This window comes from Hemitrygon akajei, chromosome 7 (assembly GCF_048418815.1).
Source record: "Hemitrygon akajei chromosome 7, sHemAka1.3, whole genome shotgun sequence".
NCBI lineage: Eukaryota > Metazoa > Chordata > Chondrichthyes > Myliobatiformes > Dasyatidae > Hemitrygon > Hemitrygon akajei.
Genome location: NC_133130.1, coordinates 100682789 through 100706001, shown reverse-complemented (window position 1 = coordinate 100706001; position 23213 = coordinate 100682789). Strand labels below are relative to the sequence as shown.

At 42.2% G+C, this 23213-nt stretch overlaps 1 protein-coding gene across 1 annotated transcript in view; it reads right to left on the bottom strand.

Annotated features, from left to right (window-relative positions):
• Positions 1-23213, bottom strand: part of prkn (parkin RBR E3 ubiquitin protein ligase) — a 1122674-nt gene that overhangs the window by 734402 nt on the left and 365059 nt on the right. The window lies entirely within an intron of this gene.

Here is a 23213-nt window from a genome sequence, read left to right as displayed (position 1 = left end):
GGCTACATTTTCCAATCTATGTAAGTTAATCGGACAGTTGTAAATCACTTTCTTCCATTTGAGTTTTAAAAGATTTTATTTATAAAATCATTAATAATTAATTTATTTAGTATAAACTCCTGACCTAGGATTCAACAGCTCCCTTTGCAACTGGGTCCTTGACTTTCTGACCAGCAGGCCACTACCAGGCAGCAACAACTCCACCGGGATTATCCACAACATTGGTGCCCACAAAACTGTGTCTCAATGCCATATAACAATATTGGCTGCATGGCCTGATTTTGCTCTAACTCCATCTACAAGTTTGCAAATGATCCCAAGGTACTAGACAGTGTCACAAATAACAATGAACTGCTGTATAGGAAGGAAGTAGACAACTTAGTGACATGGTATAAAGACAGCAACCCTTCACTCAATATCAGTAAAACATAAGAGCTGGTCAGTGAATTCAGGAAGAGAGATGCACATGCTCCTGTTTACATTAACAATGCTGAAATTGCAAGAGTTGAAAGTTGCAAGTTCCTGGGAGTGAACATAATGGCTAGCCTGTCCTAGTTGACACCACAGCCAAGTAAGCCTAGCACATCTACTTTCTCAGGATGTTCCTTTTGACCGCCATCAAATTTTCTTGATGCACCACAGAAAGCATGCTATCCAGATGCATCATTGCTCGGTAAAGCAAATGCACTGCCCATGATCAAGAAACTGTAGACATTTATAGACACAGCTCAGAACCTCATGTAAACTAACTTCCCCTCCATTGACTCTCAACATTTCTCACTGTCACAGTACAGCAGCCAACATAATTAAAGGCCCTATCCACTACTCTCCCATCGCATAGAAGATACCAAAGATAGAAAGCACATAGCAACCAGTAGTGTGATCACTCGAGTTGAGTATGATGTTCTCCTAAGGGGTTGTCTATTACTGGGTCCTCAGGTGGCTGTAGAGGCCGATTTGTTATCCGCATATTCTGGTGCAGTGTGGCCAAGAGTAGGTGGTGACTGTAGTTAGTGGTTGGGTCTTCTGGTTCAGCAGTCTCTCCTGCTGCTTGTTCGCTACAGCACAGCAGAGGTCATTCTCAGCTCCCTTTTGAGCAGATTTCCTCGAGGTGTATCTATTGAATGCAATGTTCTCCCAGTTTTTCGACGGAATGTCAAATTTCTTCAGGTTGATTTTCATGTTATCTTTGAAGTATTTGCTTTGCCCACCAGGGGCTCGCTGACCTTCCTTCAACTGGAAGCAAAGGATCCATTTGAGGTGACCTGAGTTAGACATCTGGGTGACTTGACCTATTCACTGGAGCTGGTAATACTGTATCGTGATGAAGGTGCTATTCATGTGGCCTCCTAAGATGCTGCTGTTAGTACGTCCGTCCTTCCTGCTAATCCTCAGTATCTTTCGTAAGCATTTTTGGTGGCATTGTTCCAGAGCTTTCAGGTGCCTTTGTTATAATCAAGACAAGACCCAGAGTCCTATATGCTTTGGCAAAGGTATTCAGGATATATTGGAGGTCTTCTTCTGTACGTCCTGCGATGGAGTTGTCATCCGCGTACTGAAGCATACTGATAGTGGTGATGCTGACTTTGTTCTTGGCCTTGAACCGGTTGCGGTTGAAAGGCCTGCTGTTCATTTCATTCATGATTAGGAATCCCTGTGGCAGTCTTGAGGAATTGAGGATATAAAAAATCATTTTGAACCTATGTAACCTCTGGCTAAAAGAATAATTGGGACTGAATAGGAATTTTTGAACTGAAGTAAACTCTGTCTTCAGCAGTTAGCTAAGACAGGCTGATTACAGTTTGCACAGAGACATTGAGAGTTTGACAACATTGTACATTATACCCTCGTTTGAGTAGGAGGAGGAGGACTCACCGATAAGGACAGGAATGAACATCCATCTGTAATTAAGTCAGGGCCTAGCAAAGGGAATAACTGATAAGGACTGGACAGCACATCCATCTGTCATTAAGCCTTGATCTAGCAGACTCTCTAGTCTGTAACTAGGTTTTGCACCAACAGACTTGGTGGGCGCATCAGCTCTAATGACATCTTGCAACAGTAATGTATGGGGCTTGCTATGTATAAATATATGGCTGTAACTGGAGAGAGTGAACCCACTTGTCCGATGGTGGCAGTACTTACGTGCCTTCCCTCTGACGACTGGGTCTCAAACTCCTGCAGGAGGGTGCCCAATAAACTGTTGTAACTATAAGAAGCCGGTCTCCCGAGTTTTATTCAGATTCGACTTTAACATTTAGCATCACAAACAGGATCCCAATAGAGGGAGTGCCAAGCAGACGGGCTGAGTAAGTGGCTGGACCACTCTGGGGACTGTGGAGACTGACTGGGCGCCCAATAGGTATTTTACCTTTTGTTGCTCTCCGTTAGTTCCTTTGGAGGCACGGTCCCTCGCCCAAGGCTGATTGCATAACCTTGTTGGGATCAGGAAAGAATCTACTGGGAGACTCGTATAAGGTAGGCAAATTATATTAATCGAGCAGGAGGTGGTACCGGGTCAGTTTATTAATTGAGCAGGAGGCGATACCGGATAAATTTTACCCGGCAGGAGGCATTCATGCCGGGTCAATTTATCAATTGAGCAGGAGGTGCCAAGCCGGTTAAATTTATCTGATTTATTAATTGAGCAGAAGGCTTTGTGCTGGGTAAATTACTTAGAGAACATGAGTCAATTGCAGTCGATTGATACAAGTGGGCCAAGAGCAGCCCTACACAATACGTGTGAGAGTTTTCCAGACAAGGAAAAAGATATGCGAATGGTGAGTGCAGCACTGAATAAGAAATTGGGGAATGAAATGCGGCCACTGGGGGGTACATGGGATATTACCTCATAAGAACAACAGTAAATTTGATATGGAAAAAGAACTATGGAAAGAAGTGGAAATTGTTGAAAAGGGAATGGAAGGAAAAGGCAGACGTAAAGTGGAACACTATGTTATTAGCAAGTTGGAGGAATAATGCATGTGACAAAGTGATAGAGGTATGTACTGCAGAAGGAACACCAAAAGGTTGGGAGACGCTAAAGGCGAAGCATGAATAGAGGGATGGGCACCGAAAACGAGAGCAGGAAAAACAATGTAAGCAAACCAAGGCTGGCCTAGATAGGAGAGAAGGGCAGGAATGTCAGTCTAAAGTTCAAACTGATAGGGAAATAAGGGATCCCAAACCCATGTCTGGCATACTGACCCTGTTTGAGGACAGTGACCGCGATGAGGAGTGGGCACCCACCATACCCCCCCCCAACCTTACCAGGTGCCAAGTGCACCCAATGTTCCTGAACCCCAATTCTCCCAGTATTCAGATACAGTGGCCGCTTGGGTAAAACAGTGACAGCAGGGAAGGGGAGGTCTCTATAACCTCAGATCCAGAAAGGGAATTATTCTGAGGATTATTCCGAGACAGAGAGGGAAGAATCCAATAGAACCCCAGAGTTAATGGCTCCACAAAGACAACTGCCCACCTGAATCCTGCCCAATCCACGAGTAGGAGGAGGGACAGCCCTCAGTGATTCCTGTGTATGCACCCTGGAAGCTTCAAGGACTGATAATGATCATGAATCAGGCCCCAGATAGAAAAGAAAAACCAGCACAGTTTGCTCAGTCTGTCCGCAGGGGTACTATACCAATGCTTAATGCGACCCCACAAGATTTATTCGGTCTCTGCTGCATGATTCTCTCAACTGAGGAGGGGCAGAAATGGAAGGCAGAATTAAGATACCAAACCTATCAGGAGTTACATGTAGGAAACCCTAATGAGAAGGAAAAGACAGACCAGATTATTCAAACCTTGGAAAGGGCTCTCCAGCAACCTGTAAACATCACTAAAGTTCTTGAATGCAAACCTAAGCCTGGGGAATCGGGACCAGACAATTGGGAGCGATTTGTGGCCTGCTACAGCATTTTCGCAGGAGACCTGGCCTTTAATAATGGGAATCTGTTCTCCCAGTTTAATGTCCTACTGTTCCAATGCTTACCAACTAAGATAGACAAGATGATTAAAACGAATAATATGGATTGGCCTGACAATGCGAGTGCGACAAGCTTTGACATATTATTGGGACCCAGCTTTTGAATCCCGATCCACCCCAAAGGGAACTAATATTCAAGGTGAATATGTTCAGTGGGGAGAAGGACGCGAGCAGGCTATACCTGGCAATCAGAACTGGGATCATTTTCCCGATAGGCCGTACCCTGATAACCTGGACTCTTATTGAACAGGACCCAAAAGAATGCTAGCCCAATGACTTCCATCTACCACGCCGACCATTATCCCAGACAGACAATGGGTAATGGGGGGCCAACCCTGGTCCAAGTGGGCTGTGCTTCAATTGTGGACGTCCTGGGCATTGGAGGGTGAGGTGCCCATGGGAACAAAAACCTACCAAGGGACAGGTGGGGACAGTGACCTGTTTAGAAATTGACAAGCAAGGATACTTCCTACCGTGAGTACCACCCCTCAAGAAGAGCCCAATGTAATACTGTATTGAAAGATGCTGGTATTCTAATTCCATTTATGATTGATACGGGGGCAACCACATCCACTCTCGATCAGGAAATAGTATCAGAACAGGGATTCCAGCTATCGGACGCTACAATCACTCTGTCTGGGTTCGAAGGCATGGAATGTATGTATTCACGTACCCAGCCACTGCAGGTAGAATTCCAGGGGAACCAGTGTGAGATTTCATTTACAGTCACCACCAGTCGGGAGTGTAATCTAGCAGGGAGAGACTTGCTCTGTCTGTTGGAAGTCGAGATTCTATGCACAGACAAGGGGAATCACCCTGGGACTAGTGAACAACCGACAGCTGCCCCAGTTTCTGACCACCAGTGGTGGGCACTTAAACTGAACTCCACTTCGTCTGAACCCCCCTGCCAGCGGTTGACCCACATGTGACCCTGTGCTATGACCCTACGGGGTGCGCCATTGAGGAAAACTAATATTATGCACCCCTCGAGGGACAGATGTTTCCAGTCATGGTGATTGGAGAGGTTAAAGGAAAAGAGGGCAGTATATTACTGGCCGAAGTTCCGGATTTTGTTTGGTGACAGACAGGACTGGTGGTTCCCCATACCACCGTTAGGGTTTGCCCTGGGTTCAAGCCAAAGAACCTAGGTTTCCTTGCCTACACTTGATGAAACAAGCCTCCAGCATGGAGGAGACTGGCAAGACTTGCCCATGGGCCAAGTCCCATACTGGAAGGCGTCTGAGGTGAAGACGGGACATCTGGTAAAACACTCTTTAATACTGACTGAATCTAGGACGTTGTACCCCATCTCTGGGCAATTTCAGGCCATGAAGTCCGCTGCACCAACTGCCCCCTGTCCGGATCACCGGGAAAGAAGGACAGACTCTCCCATCCATTCCGCAATACCCCCTCAAGCCTGAGGCAACGTTTTATGAGGATGGAAGCTCTTTTGTGGATCCAGCAGGGAAACTATGTTCTGGCTATGCGATAGTGACGGCCAGTGAAGTAATTGAGCAGGCCTCTTTTGAAGCAGCTGCCTCAGCCCAGAAAGCTGAGCTGTTTGCTCTGACTCGTGCCTGTATCCTAGCAACAGACAGAAGTGCGAATGTTTACACAGACTCCCATTATACATTTGGAATTGCACATGACTACGGGACTCTCTGGGCACATGGAGATTCTTGACTTCCTCTGGCCACCCCTTTAGTAATGCTACCTTTGTAAACAACTTACTCACCGCTCTACAGTTACTTCAAGTTTTGGCTATTATTAAATGTGCAGCCCACACCCACATGTCCGATCGGGTCACTAAAGGCACTAAAAGCAGATAAGACAGTGAAAAGTGCGGCACAATCCTCAGTAGTTGTAGTCCCCTTGAGTTCCCGTCAAGCAACTCTCCATGACTTAAGCAGAACGGGTTTGCCAGACACGTGGGAGGTACGTACTTTCAGGGGGACACCTCTGAGGAGGAGTGCAAACTGTGGTCCCAGATGGGGTGCCAAAAAGACTCTGAGCTGTGCTTTTGGATCACCCCAGCAGGACAGGTTTGTGTTCCTACACAGTTTTTACCAATATTGGTTGATTATATACATAATTGTACACACCTGGGAAAGGAGGGAATGGTTGGTAACCTGTACCCTGCACACCGGCTACGTCTCCCTTGCCACGTGGACCTTTTTTGTGTCTACATGTTGATTTTATTGAATTGCCTAGAGTACATTACTCTAGATACTGCTTAGTTATTACTATATTAGTAGATGGATTGAAGCTATTCCAACTACCAATAATACTGCTATGGCTGTTGTGAAAGTATTATTATGGGAAATAATTCCCAGGTCTGGCCTGCCAGAGATGCTGAGCTCTGACAATGGCGTTTACTTTGTGGCAAAAGTAACCGAAGGGGTATGTAATGAACTAGCCATCAAGCAACAATTCCACTGTGTACACCACCCACGGGCCGCTGGCACAGTGAAGAGAGCCACTGGCACTCTGAAGAGTAAATTGGCCAAGCTAATGGCACAGACTGGACTCACTTGGTTGAAGGTCCTGTCGCTAGCCCAATTCCACATGAGGGTTACCCCACAGGGGAAAACAGAGTTGTCACCAGCTGAAATCATTTATGGATGGCCCATGAGGACATCCTGGGGACCAAGATCTTGTGTACCATCGCTCCCAGAAAATCTACCAGCAAAAATTGGATATACATCCCCTGGGGGAAAAGATAGGGAAATATATATGTCAACTAACCAAAATTCTCCAAGCATTACCTTCACAGGTACAATAGGCTTACAAGGAAGAGAACTACCCTGCAGAGAGGAGTGACTATCCCACCCTAGAACCTGGGGATTTTGTCCTGATCAAGAACTGGGATCGAGGGAAACTCAGACCTCAGTGGAGAGGACCATATCAGGTGTTACTGACCACTCCCACAGCTGTAAAACTGAAGGGGAAATCTCGGTGGGTACATCAAACAGATTGCAAATGTGCTACTGAAGGAACTGAGTAGAAGGACTCTCTCGGACTAAAGGAAAATAGTTGATAGTGGTGTTTGTGCTTATGCCTTTGAGAGGGTGCATCCCAGCATCTGGGGGCCCCCATGTCAACACCTTTCTGTCTTTCTGTCACACCTATGCCAAACAGGTAGAACCAGGGGCCTGCTGGGTTTGCGCCGAAATTCCGCAGCATGGTAAGACTATGATCCAATGTCGGTAATCCTGCTTTCTCAAATAACACCCGGGGAAGTGAGGCATGGAATTGTAGTCCAGTCAGAGACGACTGTGGCTGTCTATGTTTTGAGGGATGGTTTCTCACGCACCCACCAAACGGAACTTCATATACTGAGAAACATGCATCCTGGCCATACCTGTGGGTGCCTAGCAGCGGAGTTGTAAATGCCACCTGTTACTGTAACTTCCAGGGAGGGGAAGATGCATTTTTTTTCTGGGAAATAGCAGCTGTACCACCTATACCACTGCAGACTCTCCCCAACCAGTGAATAGCACCCACTGGGTATGTGGAAATCGAACCTATATATATGACTCCCAAGGGAAACTGCCAGCAGATGGGACCCGCAAAGTCCCAGCAAAGGGTGGACGCGCTGTTGTTACGTAGCATATTTAGTACCCCATCTGAGAGTCGTGGCCCAGCTGCAGGATCACCTCCACTGGAATGGGCAGCGAAGAGGTATAACTGAGACTGAGCGATTTTTGATGATTGCTTTTCCCTACTATGGAGTAGCCAGGAATTCACAAGAGATAATCAATTTGGCTACAGCACTTAAGGAGCTGGCCAACAATATTGCAGGGGCCCTGACAGAAACACAGGACCAAGTAACAGAAATATCGACTGAAATGATTACAATTTGGCAAACAGTCCTACAGAACCGGATGGCCCTTGATTTCATTCTGGCAGAAAAAGGAGGAACATGCACCATTATAGGGAAAGTATGCGGTACCTACATACCCAATGAATCTAGTAACATGCATCCCTTTCTGAGCATATAAACCAGGAAATACAAAAGATTCATAATGTAGGACAGATGTTGCATGGGTTTGACAGCAGGACAGGATGGTGGTCGTTTGGGAGCTTCTTCAGGAATATCGGTGGTATACTATTGCATTATGGAAGTATTGTACTCATTGTAATTGCTGTCATTCTTGTATTGCATTGCTTGTGGCCCCTGGTGGATAGCTCCTTCAGCCGTGGGATCCGATTGTAACCTTGGGGCCCTGAGAGTTATCATGAAATGATAAAAAAGAGGGAATGAAGAATTGAGGATATAAAAAAAATCATTTTGAACCTATGTAACCTCTGGCTAAAAGAATAATTGGGACTGAATAGGAATTTTTGAACTGAAGTAAACTCTGTCTTCAGCAGTTAGCTAAGACAGGCTGATTACAGTTTGCACAGAGACATTGAGAGTTTGGTAACATTGTACATTGTACCCTCGTTTGAGTAGGAGGAGGAGGAGAACTCACCGATAAGGACAGGAATGAACATCCATCTGTAATTAAGTCAGGGCCTAGCAAAGGGAATAACTGATAAGGACTGGACAGCACATCCATCTGTCATTAAGCCTTGATCTAGCAGACTCTCTAGTCTGTAACTAGGTTTTGCACCAACAGACTTGGTGGGCGTATCAGCTCTAATGACATCTTGCAACAGTAATGTATGGGGCTTGCTATGTATAAATATATGGCTGTAACTGGAGAGAGTGAACCCACTTGTCCGATAGTGGCAGTACTTACGTGCCTTCCCTCTGATGACTGGGTCTCAAACTTCTGCAGGGGGGTGCACAATAAACTGTTGTAACTATAAGAAGCTGGTCTCCCGAGTTTTATTCAGATTTGACTTTAACAGTCTTAGCCACTGAGGTGAAGGAAGGCAGCAATAAAGATAGCAAATAGGGCGGGTGTAAGGATGCAGCCCTGTTTGACACCTGTCTTAACAGTGAAGCGTTCTGATTCAGCGCCTCAACTGCTGAGTGCTGTCATCATACAGTAGCCTCAGGACTTGTCAGTACTTGTCAGGGCAGCCATGACTTGATCATATACGCCAGAGAGCTTGGTGGTCTACTGTACAAATGCCTCTGTCAAAACAATGAAAACCAAGAACAAAGGTTGCCTTTGTTCACAGCATTTCTCCCGTAATTGGTGTGCTGTGAAAATCACATTTGTGGTACGTCTAGATGGGCGAAAATCACACTGCGATTCAGGGAGTATTTCTCCAGACAGCTGGAGTTGGCCGGCAAGGATGTGTGAAGGAGGGTGATGCTTACATAATTGCCATAATTTGCCTTGTCTTCCTTCTTAAATATGATCATTATTAGAGAATCCCTGAGCTTTAAGGACAGTTGTTCATTTTCACAGACCTTTAGGAGCAGGGTGTGTATGTGGTGCAGGGGTGCTGGGCCACCTTCCTTGACGATCTCTGCTGGGATTGCATCAGTACCAGTAGCTTTGCTGCTTTTCGGGATCCTGATAACATCATGGACCTCTTTCATACTGGAAGGTTCCCCCATTTCTTTTCTCACGGGTCTCTCTGGTGGACTTGATTTGTAATCTCTGGTTTAACAGCGCTGTCACGATTAAGAAGTTCTTGAAAGTGCGCTCTCCATCAGTTGTTGATTTCCTTCCAATCCTTCAACAAGTTATTTCCATCCTCATAACAACAGGCTCCGGGATATCTTCCATCTACTTTTATATGACTATTGAATGGTTTCCTCAGTACAATAAGATGGATTCTTGACAGTCTACCTCACTATGACCTTGCAATTTATTGTCTATCTGCAGTGTATTTTGTAATTGCAACACTTCGTTTTGAATTCTGATATTGTTTTACATTGCACTACTTCATTGCACTGTTATAATGAATTGATCTGTATTGATGGCATGCAGAACAAACATTACCTTGGTAGGTGTAACAATAATAAACATATTTTCCAATTTACCATTTCAGTTATTTCTAGGAAGCTTTTACACATTTTCACTTGAAGACCAAACAACTTCCAGCTCTATTGCTCATTTGCGCAAGAAATTCGGCAGATGCTGGAAATGCAAAGCAATACACACAAAATGCTGGAGAAACTCAGCAGGTCAGGCAGCATCTATGGAACAATCGATGTTTCAGGCCGAGACCCTTCATCAGGATTTGAAGGGAAGGGGGAAGATGGCAGGACAAAAAGACAGAGGTAAGGGGAAGGAGGCCAGCTAGAAGGTGATGGGTGAAGCCAGGTGGGCAGGATAGGTAAAGGGCTGGAGAGGCAGGAATCCCACATTTTGTGTGATGTTTAAATTGAACATCTTAACCTTCATTCTGCATTGGTAAGCATAGATAATCATTATTAAATCATACAGGTAAAGTTAAAAAAACAAACTTACTTTTCAATATACTGGTAAATAAAAAAGCTATTTGATTAGCTTGATAATATATGCCTGAGTCTTCAATATCTATCTCATCCAAAAAATGAAATATTAAGTTTTATTTTGATTTCCATGCATGCTGATATTTTTAAAATCCAAATAAAATAATTCCCTAGATTTAAAGGAAATGCATCTTACTGGTGATTGTACTACTGATATTATAATTTGCAATGTCTCAGTAGCACAGTGGTTAGCACAATGCTTTACAATGCCAGCGACCTAGTTTCAGAACCGGCCCCTGCCTGTACATTCTCCCCCATGATTGTGTGTGTTTCCTCCGGGTGCTCCAGTTTCCTCCCACAATCCAAAGACATGCCAGATGGTAAGTTAATTAGTCATTGTAAGTTGTCCTGTGATTAGGCTAGGATTAAATGGGGGAATTGCAGGGTGGTGCAGCTTGCAGGGCTGGAAGAGCCTATTCTGCACTGTATCTCAATAAAATAAAAATAATTTGTTTCAATAAAGATATTTCTTAATCTATATTTTTATAGTAATGTTGTTCATTCAAAGCATGGGGCATGATACAGAGGTTTGCTGAAGATGCAAAAATTAGCTGTGTGGTTGACAGAAAGAAGGAAAATTTTGAACTGCCAAAAGATATTTCCAAATCTAACCTCTGCTTTTTTGTGACAAGCATGTTAAATGTTTATGACAAATCTGCCGATGGATAGTTTTTTCTCCCACTTAACTTAATTACAGATAATGAAGTGGTTCCAAAGATGTATCTGATGGAATTTCTGAAAAAAAGCACATAATGTACTAGCCGATATGAAACAATGTACAGAATCAGAGGGCAAGTTACAAAGTGTATTGTTAGCTCACCATCGAGAACTCTACAACTCATGTTCTCAATACTATTTATTACTTAGTTATTCATTATTATCATGATTTTTGTATTTGCACAGATTGTCTTTGTTTGACCATAAAACCACTCGGCCCATCGAGTCTGCTCCGCCATTTCATCATGGCTGATTTATTATCCCTCTCAGTGACTTGGCTTCCACAGCAGTCCATGGCAGTGAACTCCACAGATTCACCATCCTCTGGCTAAAGAAATTCCTTCTTACCTCTGTTCTAAATGTACATCCCTCTATTCTGAGGGAATGCCCTCTGGTTACTCACTATAGCAGGGGTGTCAAACTCATTTTCGGTCACGGGCCGGATTGAGCAAAATGCAGCTTCATGCGGGCCGGATCAGTCGGACACGTGCGAACGCAGCTTTCGTTGCCTCCGTTTTTTCAGCCTGCTCTCATGTGTCTCAGTCTCTGCTATAACTACAAAGTGTTTCACTTTACAAATTCCGTTTCTTATGAAGAAGACTGCCGAGCAAGACTGCCGAATAAACACTAAAAACCCTGAAAAACTGGTACCTGAATAAACTCAGCATTAGCCATATCATACGCCATAGGCGCTTCAATTACTGGGGCCAGCTTTAATAGTAATTAGATATTATCTCGCGGGCCAAAGATAATTCCACCGCAGGCCGGATTTGGCCCGCGGGCCTTGAGTTTGACATATATGCACTATAGGAAACATCCTCTCCACATCCATTCTATATAGGACTTTCAACATCTGATAGATTTCAATGAGATCCCCCATCATTCTTCTAAACTCCAGTGAGTACAGGTCCAGAGCCATCAATCACTCCTCATACATTAACTCTTTAATTCCTGGAATCATCTTTGCGAATGTCCTCTGGACCCTCTCTAATGCCCAAACCTGCTCACAATGCTCTAATTGCAGTCTGACAAATACCTTAAAAAGACAGCATCATAAGACCATAAGTTTTAAGAGAAGAAGTAGGCCATTCAGCCTGAGTCTGCTCCACCATTCAATCATGGGCTGATCCACTTCATCCAGTCATCCCCACTCCCCTGCATTCACCCCATACCCTTTGATGCCCTGGCTAATCAAGAACCTATCTAGCTCTGCCTTAAATACACCCAATGACTTGGCCTCCACAGCTGTTCGTGGCAACGAAGTCCACAGATTTACCACCCTCTGACTAAAGTAATTTCTCCCATCTCAGTCCTAAAAAGACATCTGTCAATCCTGCTCTTTTATTCTAGTCCTCTGAAAATGAAAGCTAACATTGCATTTCCTTACCACCAACTCAATCAGCAAGTTAACCTTAAGGGAAAGATTCCCAAATCTTTTGCACCGCTGATTTTCAATTTTCTCTCCTTTTAGAAAATAGTCTATGCCTTTATTCCTTCTACCGAAGTACATGACTATACACTTCCCCACACTATATTTCATCTGCCACTTCTTTGCCCATTCTCCCAATCTGCCTAAGTTCTTCCACAGACTCCCTGGCTCCTCACCAGCCCCTGCCCCTCCACCTTGCACCATCTGAAAACTTGGCTACAAAGCCATCAACTCCATCATTCAAATTGTTGACATAGAATGTGAAAAGAAGATGTCCCAGTACCGACCCTTGTGAGCATCATTTGTTCCGGCAGCCAACCGGAATAGGACCCCTTTATTTCCACTCTTCCTCCTGCCACTCAGCCAATCTTCTATCCATGCTAGTAGTTTTCCAGTATTACCATGGGCTCAAATCTTGTTAAGCAGCATCATGTGCAGCAACTTGTCAAAGGCCTTCTGAAAATCTTGGTAAACAACATTCACAGTGATTCTCCTTTGTTTATTCTGCTTGTTATTTCCTCAAAGAATTCCAACAGATCTGTCAGGCAAGATTTCCCGTAAGGAAACCATGCTTTCTTTATCATGCGCCTCCAAGAACATTTTGCACATTAATTGTTTGTCCATCTTTGTGTGTAGCTTTTCATTGATTGTATTTGTTTCTCTGTATCTACTGTGAATGCCTGCAAGAAAATAAATCTCAGGGTAGTACATCGTGACGTAAATGTACTTTGACAATAAATTTATTTTGAACTTTGAATGCAGGGTTAGATTGGTATTTCAGAGTGGTTGTTACTGGAGTGTTTTTCTGCATCGACATGGAAAAAGATGGCTACAAATTACATTAGAAAATATAAATGGATATGTAATTGGGAAACTAATCTTAAGCCAAGTGTATATGAAGTATTAGACTTTGATAAAGAAAGGAGGTCACAAATTATTTGAGAGATAAGAATCTAAATGGGTTGGAGAAACAAAGGAATCTTGAGATACAATAGCAAATACTATAATGAATTAATAGAATGTATGGTTACCAGAATGTGTGCTTAACCCACTGCTTTACTCTCTCTCCACCCATGACTGTGTGGCTAGGCACAACTCAAGTGCCATCTTTAAATTTGCTGAAGAAACAACCATTGCTGGCAGAATCTCAGACAGTGACGAGAGGGTGCACAGGAGCAATATGTACCAACTACTGTACTTGAGTGGAGTCACAGCAACAACCTTGCACTCACAGACAGTAACACCAAAAAGCTGATTGTGAACTTCAGAAAGGGCAAGACAAGGGAACACACACACCAGTCCTCAAAGAGTGATCTGAAGTAGAAAGAGTGAGCAATCACAAGTTCCTGCGAGTCAATACCTCTGAGGACCTAACCTGCACCCAACATAGTAAAGCAGCCATAAAGAAGGCAAGACAGTGCCTATATTTCATTAGGAGTTTGAGGAGATTTGGTAATAAATCCAAGATGGCGGTGCGACACAGCTTGCAGTGGCCACTCCGGAGCTGATTATCCAATATTTGTGAAGCGGGGTGCCCTGCGCAATCATAATTGGATGAAAAATGGATGTGGGAGCATGGAGGAACATCTGGAAATCTCCAGGAAGACCTTCTTCATTGCTGCTGCTGCTGTGAGGTCCGGATCTCTGCTGGGAAGAACAGGCCCCCAGTCCTCTGGGTCGCGTTGCCGATGGCCGTTGGCGGGGCATCTTAAAACGCTCAGCAGAGGATGGTGCTCAGAGAAGCTGTGCCGGAGGGGATGGTCGGAGGCTCGGAAGTTCGACGGACTCGGAGTCCACTGCAGTCGGAGTGCTTTTACTGTGTGCTGTGTCTGCGAGACTGGATTCGACAGAGCTTTCATTGTGTGCTGCATCTGCGAGGCTGAGTCGGGCGGTGCCGTGGAAGTCCATAGTGGGTGTACTCCCTTCTGCCGCCTGCGTGGGATGATGAGTCTATCGGGACCCTGAGGACTTGTGGAAACTGTGTGGTGGTTTCTTTTGAACTTATAGTCTTTTAACATTTTTGGACTATTTTTACTGTGCCCATGGTCTGTTTTTTTATCAATTATGCTATTGTTTGCACTGTTGTAACTATATGTTGTAACTATGTGGTTTTGTGCAGGTCTTGTAGCTTTAGTTTTCGGTCTTGTTTTGTCTTGCTTTGTCTGGTGGGATAGGAGCTCCTTTCCGGGGAACGTGCTAAGATTGTAGCACGATATTAATACACAGCAGCCTCTCCGGACTCAGGATTGGGGATTGCCAAACATTATGTGGATTTTTTGGTGTAGTTTGTTTTGTCATGTGCTTTTGTGATATCATTCTGGAGGAACATTGTCTCATTTTTTAACTGCATTGCATTTGTGGTTTCTAAATGACAATAAACTGAATCTGAATCTGAATCTGATATCACCAAAAACACAACAGGTGTACTGTGAAGAACATTTTAACCAGCTGCATCACCATCTGGTAAGGGGGAGCTACTGTACAGGATCGAAGTACGTTGCAGTGAGTTGTAAACTTAGTCAGCTCCATCATGGGTACCAGCCTCCATAGTATTCCCAGGACATCTTCAAGGAGTGGTGCTTTAAAAAGACGCCGTTAAGGACCCCCATCACCAAGGATATGCCTTCTTCTCATGGCTACCATCAGGAAGGAAGTACAGAAGCCTGAAGGCACACACTCAATGATTCAGGAACAGCTTCTTCCCCTCTGCCATGTGATTTCTGAATGGACATTGAACCCATGAACTCTACCTCATACTGTTTTATTTCTATTTTTTGCACTAATTTTTGACTATTTAATATATATCTATACTTACTGTAATTCACTATTTTCTTTTTCTCTCCATTATTATGTATTGCATTGTACTGTTGCTGCAAAGTTAACAAATTTCACAACATATGCCTGTGATATTAAACCTGATTTTGATTCTGATCCAGTAACCCCATTAAAATACATAAGAACTGCAAAGAAGTCTTATTAAATCTCTGCTGAATGTTGTATTGTGCTTTGTTTAACATATTATGTATAATCTAGATGGCTATATTATAGAAATTAATTTGAGGCATTGAAGAATGAATAAAAAACAACTTTAGAAGGACTTCCGGTAAGATGGCGATTGTTTAGCTGCTCCGAACTTTTGTTCCGTTACTGTCGCTACCTTTCCACTAAATGTCTCCATTTTTTAAACCTTAGTTAGGAATTATTTCGGTATCTCTTACTTGCCTGTGAATATATCTAACTTACAATGTCTAGCAAGAGTTCTAAATCCGGGAGAAAAGAAGCTATGACCCCGTCGGACGAGACGATGGTTGCGCTTGAAAAGCTCCGAGACGAAATCTTAAAGGAATTTAAAACCGCTGGGGACTTCCGCAAGAGTTCTAAACCCGGGAGAAAAGAAACTATGACCCCGTCGGACGAGACGCTGGTTGCGCTTGGAAAGCTCCGAGACGAAATCTTAAAGGAATTTAAAACCGCTTTCAAACAGTTAGAAGACAAACTGGATTGGATCAACAATAAAGTGGACAAACATGCTGAACAGTTATCTCGCATCGATTCGACTTCTGAAGATTTAGAAAGTCGTGTTCGATACTTGGAGACTCTCTGTTGCAGCTTAGAGGAAAAATCTAACAAACTTCTTTCCAAAATGGTGGATCTCAAAAATCGCAGCAGACGCTGTAACATCAGAATTCTGGGATTACCAGAGGCGACTGAAAAGGGATCAACCGTGAAGTTTTTCGCCGAGTTTCTCTGTGAGTTATTCGGGAAAGATTTGCTTCCGAAGCCGCCCGAGCTCGAACGGGCACACAGAGTTTACGTTCCCCCCGGAATTCTGGGCTCCCACCCGCGACCAGTAATCTTGTGTTTCCATCAATACCAGGTAAAACACAGTCTAATCGTAGAGGCGCGTCGCAGGGGGTCTCTTCCTTTCAAGGATACAACCATTCGCTTTGTGGAAGATTTTGCACCCCAGACCTTAAAGATGCGTGCTGAGTTTAAAGGCGCAATGAAAGTGCTTTTTGATCATGGTTTCAAACCTTCCCTTCGTAACCCTGCTGATCTACGAATCAAGCTTAATACCGGGAAATATAAGTGGTTCAAATCAGCGAAGGAAGTCTTCCGGCTATCCAGTCATCTTCGGAATCTGATCGGACCTCATAAAATGGTGGATAAGTACTCCTCGTAGTAAAATTACTTTCTCTGGACTCGGAATTCACTTGAATCACTCAGACATTATTCATTGAAACTTTAAGGGCTGTTGACAATCTCTTCCGGGACTTGGTGTGTGTGTAATCTATTTTTATTCTTGTATAACTTTACCTACAGAGTTCTGCAACTAATTCTAACTTGTTTTGGAGGTTCGAAGTCTTTAGTGAAGGCCTCCCTGTTTGTCGGTTCACAGTTCAACTGCTGATTTATTTTTCCTTCGTTTTAAATATTTATTTATTTTATCTTTTTCTTTTCTTCACCCCTTTTTTCTAATCTCTGAATTTTTTTCTCCCTTCTCTGTAAATGGTTGATAAACACTTGTCTTGAATTTATAACTTTCCCCTTCCTCTTCTTTTTTTCTTTTTCCTTCTTACCTTTTTTTTTCTCCTTTCTCTTACTTTATTCTTCTATAATGTTTCGCGGGTAGGTTAGTTTTGGTTTTCTTCCAATTTTCTCTGTATTAAGTTGTATATTTCTGCAGAAGGTGTTCTAATCTGTAGTTATGTTTTCTAGTGCATAAACTAGTTATTATTTGCTATAATATTTATACGGAAATGTTGTTAATGACACAGATCTGGAAGTTGTATTTGGGTTAATTTTTTTGGTAGAGCTAGCTACTTGTTTTGGTAGCCGTCTAGTTTTGGGTTGTGCGGTTGGGGTGGGTTTTCCAGTTCCAACATCTCTTTATTGCTTAGGACATGTTTATATTTTGACCTTACGAATCTATGTTTACATCTCTGCTCCCAGACTGCTATTGTACTGCTTGACTTTTTATATGCCTGCTGCCTTTTATGCATTAGTAATTGATAATGGCTAGTGCACTTAAATTCGTGAGCTGGAATGTAAAGGGACTGAATCACCCTGTTAAAAGGAGGAAGGTATTCTCACATATCAAACAACTCAAAGCTGACATTGCTTTCCTTCAAGAAACTCATATTCGTTGTTTTGATAACTCCCGGCTTCTGTCGAAGTGGGCGGGTTAGCATTTTCATTCATTCTTTACCGCTAAAGCTAGGGGAGTTTCCATTCTTATTAACTCAAATATTCCTTTTGAACTCCATAATAAAATATCTGATACAAATGGCCATTTTATTATTGTTTCTGGTAAACTATATAACACTAAAGTTGCACTAGCAAACCTGTATGCCCCCAACTTTGATGATGTTAACTTTTTTGAATGGTTTTTTCCCTCACTACCAGATTTAAACTCATACTCTCTTATATTGGGTGGTGACTTCAACTGTTGGTTGGATCCTAAACTGGACCGATTGTCCTCTGTTACCAGATCACCTACTAAATCTGCCTTAGCTATTCAATCGGTTCTTAATTCGGATCTAAAGTTCCATAAGGTCTGGGGACCTTCTATCGAGTACTTTCATAACCTTCCTCTTGACTAGGGTTTTTTTTTTCTTTTTTTTTTCTTCTTCCTTGCTTTCAGCTCCCTTTTTTTTTCTGGTAGTAGGCATTATTATCCTCTGTTGCTAAGTGTATTCACAGTCTGGGAGTTTGACTGTCCGGACTTATACTCTTTATACTGTGTGGTGGTTGGTCTGGAGTTGTTGTTGTTTTTTTCTTGTGTTGTGGGGCTTGGGGAGGACGCTAAGCTCACTTGTCTTTAATTTAGGTGCTTTTTTGTTAAATTCTCTTCCTTTGTAGCATATTGTTATTGTATGCTTAATCTTGCACTGTATTAATGCTCCTCATTGGGATTTGGGGGTTTTAATTTTGTAAAATGTTTTGAAAAACTAATTTAAAATTTTTTTAAAAAAACAAACAACAACTTTAAAGAATTATACCTCAAATGTAAAGTTACATTTTTCAGACAGGGTTTCCTTGGTTTTCTATAGAGAAGACTAAGGGATGGCTGAATTGAGGCTTTTGAAATTGTGGGAAGTTTTGATTCTGAACAGAGTGAACAAAACCAGATGGCTTCCAGGAAATCAAATCTCAAATTCAGAAAGAACCTCTTTGTCTAGAGAGTAAAGAAAATATGAACATTGTTCCCAGAAGGAATGGATGAGACAATTAGGATGAAAGTATTTAAGGGGATAAGTATGAAAGGAAGAAGGAACTCATTTGTTATGCTGATGGAGTTTTGTAGAAAAGTATAAATCAGTATTTTTGTTATTTCACACGTTCCAAGGTACAGTAAAAAATCTGACATACAGATCACTTCATCACATCTATACATGCAGGTGGAACAATGGGAAAAGCAATTATAGAATGCACTATGGCATTATAGTTACAGAGAAAATGCAGTGCAGGTAGACAATAAAGTGCAAATCCATGACCAGCTAGTTTGTGAGTCCTTCTTATACAAGAGCTCCATTCATGCCTGGTTCTACGTGCTTTCAGGCATTTGAATTTTCCACTTGATGGGATGGGGGGGTGGGGGAAAGAAGAGAAAATGTCTGGGTATGAGAAGTCTTTAATATTGTTGGCTGCTGTACCAAAGCAGCAAGAACTGTAGACAACGTCCACGGAGAGGAGGCTGGTCTTGTGATTTGAGCAGAAGAGGCACATAGAAAAGCAAATCACTTTTCATGGGCAACTGCAGCTGAATGGCCTCCTTCTGAGCAGTAATTTTATCAGAAAGCTTTATCAGTTAAATTTGTATTAATTTTCCCTGTACTGAAAGAAGAAATATCTTTTATAGTGTTTTCACCTAAAATATGTCATCCTTTAACATTCTGCTAAATCTGTTCTGCACCTTCAGAAAGACCTTGACATCCTTCCTAAACTGTGGTGTCCAGAAGTAAACATAAAATGCAGAAGTTGATCTAAGTGCCATGAAACAAAATTTAATATGTAGACCTCAGTGGAACAAAGTTCAGTCTCAATTTGACACAATAAACTGACACGACCTCACACAGGACTAGAAAAAGCCACAGCAGTTGTAAACTCCATCAGCCCATCATGGGCTCTAGCCTCCCCAGCAATAAGGAATCTTCAAAAGGTGAGCAACACACACAATATGCTGTAGGAACTCAGCAGGCCAGGCAGTGTCAATGGAAAAAAAAATACAGTTGACGTTTTGGGTCCTGCTGAAGGGTTTTGGCCTGAAATGTCGACTGTACTTTTTTCCTTAGATGCTGCCTGGCCTGCTGAGTTCCTCCAGCATTTTGTGTGTGTTGCTCAATTTTCCAGCATCTGCATTTTTTCTCTTGTTTGTGATCTTCAGAAGAAAATGTCTCAAAAAGGCAGCATCCATTACTCAGGACACTCACCACTCTGGACGTGCTCTCTTCTCATTACTAACATAAGGGAGCTTCAGCTCTATCAATACACACTGAGCTCTTTAGGAAAAGCTTCTTCCCCTCCACTGTCAGATTTCTGAACAATGAACCAATCCATGAAAACTATCTCACTATATTTGCTGTCTTTTTGCACTACTTAATTTACCTTTTATATATATTTCTTATTGTAATTCATGATATTTTTTATGTATTGCTCTGTATTGCTGCCACAAACCAACACATTTCACAAAGTCCACAATCAATTCCTTGGCCTTACTGACACTGAGTGCAAGTCTGTTGCACTGATTGTATTAATGTCTTTATTCATTAGTTGGAAAAATAGTGTGCATCTGAGAAAAATGCATGTTTACTGACTGTTACAGACTATTTTCTACCAGTTTCTATTTTTGTTTCAAATTGAACTGCGAGAGATTTCACCAAAGCTTTTTTGTACAAGTGAAATGAATATTTTGAACACTTTTTGTCCTACAATTTCCTTTTCCATTGCAGCACTGTAACAATATGGGTAGGTTATGAATATTTTGATTAAAATCGTGGTGATATGAATTTATTTGATCACTTGACAGGCACAATCTCTTTCCTTTTATTAGTTCTGTATTAATATTTTCCTGTGTGTAGTAAAACACTTCATAAATCTTTTATCAGAAGTAATTCAGTTGCAATTCTCTCATTCTCAGAAGGTACCTTTAGCTGGTGAATGTTGCAGGAATATCATTTTACACACGATATTACAGCTTCAGCTCTATCGATCAGAGGCATAGGGAAGTATGAAAGATATGCCCTGACTCTGAAGAACCACAAACCAAGGGAAACACATATAATTATCCCAGAGTGCCTGTTACTGTGACAAACATAGAAGTAGCTGGGGACGTTCTGTCATAATGAAATGAAAAGTTGAAATCAGAGAATGCATGATGCATTCATTCATGCTCACTTTTCTTTCAGTGTCTGTCAAATCCTATGCTGTCTGAGGCACATCCCTTGTGCTCCTGTATTCCTTCAGTCACTGTAAGCCCTGATGATGAAACAGAAGATTGGAAATGCAGTAAATGCACATCCAGTAGATGAAAATAAACTCATATTTTCATGATAACCTTCAGGAAGAGTCTGATAAAGGACGTGAAAATTACCTATCTTTCATTCTTCTTCAATCACAAGCTAGCATGTACATTTTTTAAAAACATTTCTAAAACTCAGACCTTTCTTTCATCTCAATTATTCAGTCTACAGAGATAGGCATTTTATAATAGATATTGGCATATTATAAATTGGTTTACAGCAACCAACTCTGAGAATAATTAGAGTTGAACTCCTAAAGACATTTGTTATTGAGACAATGATGCACAGATCTCTAACCAGCCATTTATCAATCGGAGACAAGACCTTCAGCCAACCTTCATTTCACAAAATGACCCATCAAATTGTGATGTTGGAATAGCTTGAATGTAGTTTATGAACCCTCTGGGAACCTAATGTTGCAATTCTACTGCACAGGATCAGAAAAAGTTGCAAAAAGTTACAAGCTCAGCCATCTCCATCATGGGAACTAGCCTCCTCAGCCTCAAGGACAACTTTGAAAGGGAATATGTCAAAAAGGTGGCATCCATCACAGAGAGATGCCCTCTTCTCCCTGCTACCATCAAGGAGGAAATATAGGAGCCAGAAGACACACACTCAGTGTTTCGGAAACCGCTTCTTTACCTCTGCCATCAGATTTTGAAATGGACGATGAACTGCCTCACTATTTTTTCCTCCTATTTTTCCTCTCTTTTTGAACTGCTTATTTATTTATTTAGTTGATTTTTAATATATAATTTATTTCTTATTGTAATTCATAGTTTTTTTATTATTGTACTGCTGCCCTAAAACAACATATTTCACAACATATGCCAGTGATATTAATCCTGATTCTCGTTCTGTTCTGATCATATTCTCAACATTATTTATTACTTATTTATTATTATTATTATTTGTATTTTCACTGTCATCTTTTGCAGATTGATTAATTGACTATATTTGTTTCTGTGTAGTTTTTTATTGATTCTATTGTGTTTCTTGTATCTACTGTCTGACACAGTGGTGTCAAGAAAACAACCTCTCCCTCAATGTCGCATTAACAAAGGAGCTGATTGTGGACTACAGGAGGAATGGAGAGAGGCTAACCCCTATTGCTATCAATAGACCTGAGGCTGAGACGGTGAACAGCTTTAAGTTTCTCAGCATAAACATCACCAAAGATGATATGGTATGTGTATACACGGTATGTATATATTGGCTGTGTGGTGAAAAAAGCACAACAGCGCCTCTTTCACCTCAGATGATTGAAGAAGTTTGGTATGGGCCCCCAAATCCTAAGGACTTTTTACAGGGGCACAATTGAGATCATCCTGACTGGCTGCATCACTGCCTGGTATGGGAACTGTACTTCCCTCATTCGCAGGACTCTGCAGAGAGTGGTGTGGACAGCCCAGCGCATCTGTAGATGTGAACTTCCCACTATTCAGGACATTTACAAAGACAGGTGTGAAACAAGGGCCCAAAGGATTATTGGGAACCCGAGTCACCCCAACCACAAACTGTTCCAGCTGCTACTATCTGTGAAACGTTACCACAGCATAAACACCAGGACCAACAGTCTCCGGGACAGCTTCTTCCACCAGGCCATCAAACTGATTAATTCATGCTGATACAATTATATTTCTATGCTATATTGACTGTCCTGTTGTAGATACTATTTATTACAAATTACTATAAATTGCACATTGCACATTTCGACACAGACATAACGTAAAGATTTTTACTCCTCATTATTTATGAAGGAAGTAAGTAATAAAGTCAATTATACAGCTAACAGCACATGTTTTATCATAAACCCATTTCATTTGAGCCCAAGCTCCAAAGTATATTCAATTCGTGTAAGTCTGTGGCTGGGGATAGGAGGGGGCCAGGCATGTGGCTACTGGCTGAACAGGAATGGCTGAAAGAATGTCAGTCAGCAGTGTGAACAGGAGTTGAGAGTTTCAGATAGCAGAGGAGTAAGCCCAGAAAGGGGGAATTTTGGCCAAGAGAGGGTGTCAATTGAGCTATCAAAGTATCTGAGTGTGGAATGTTGTAAACAGTTTAACTCCTGGAGGCCTGAGGCTCAAGATAGGGCATTTTTGGATGCCTGAGGGATGGGCCAGAGTAGAGTGGGTG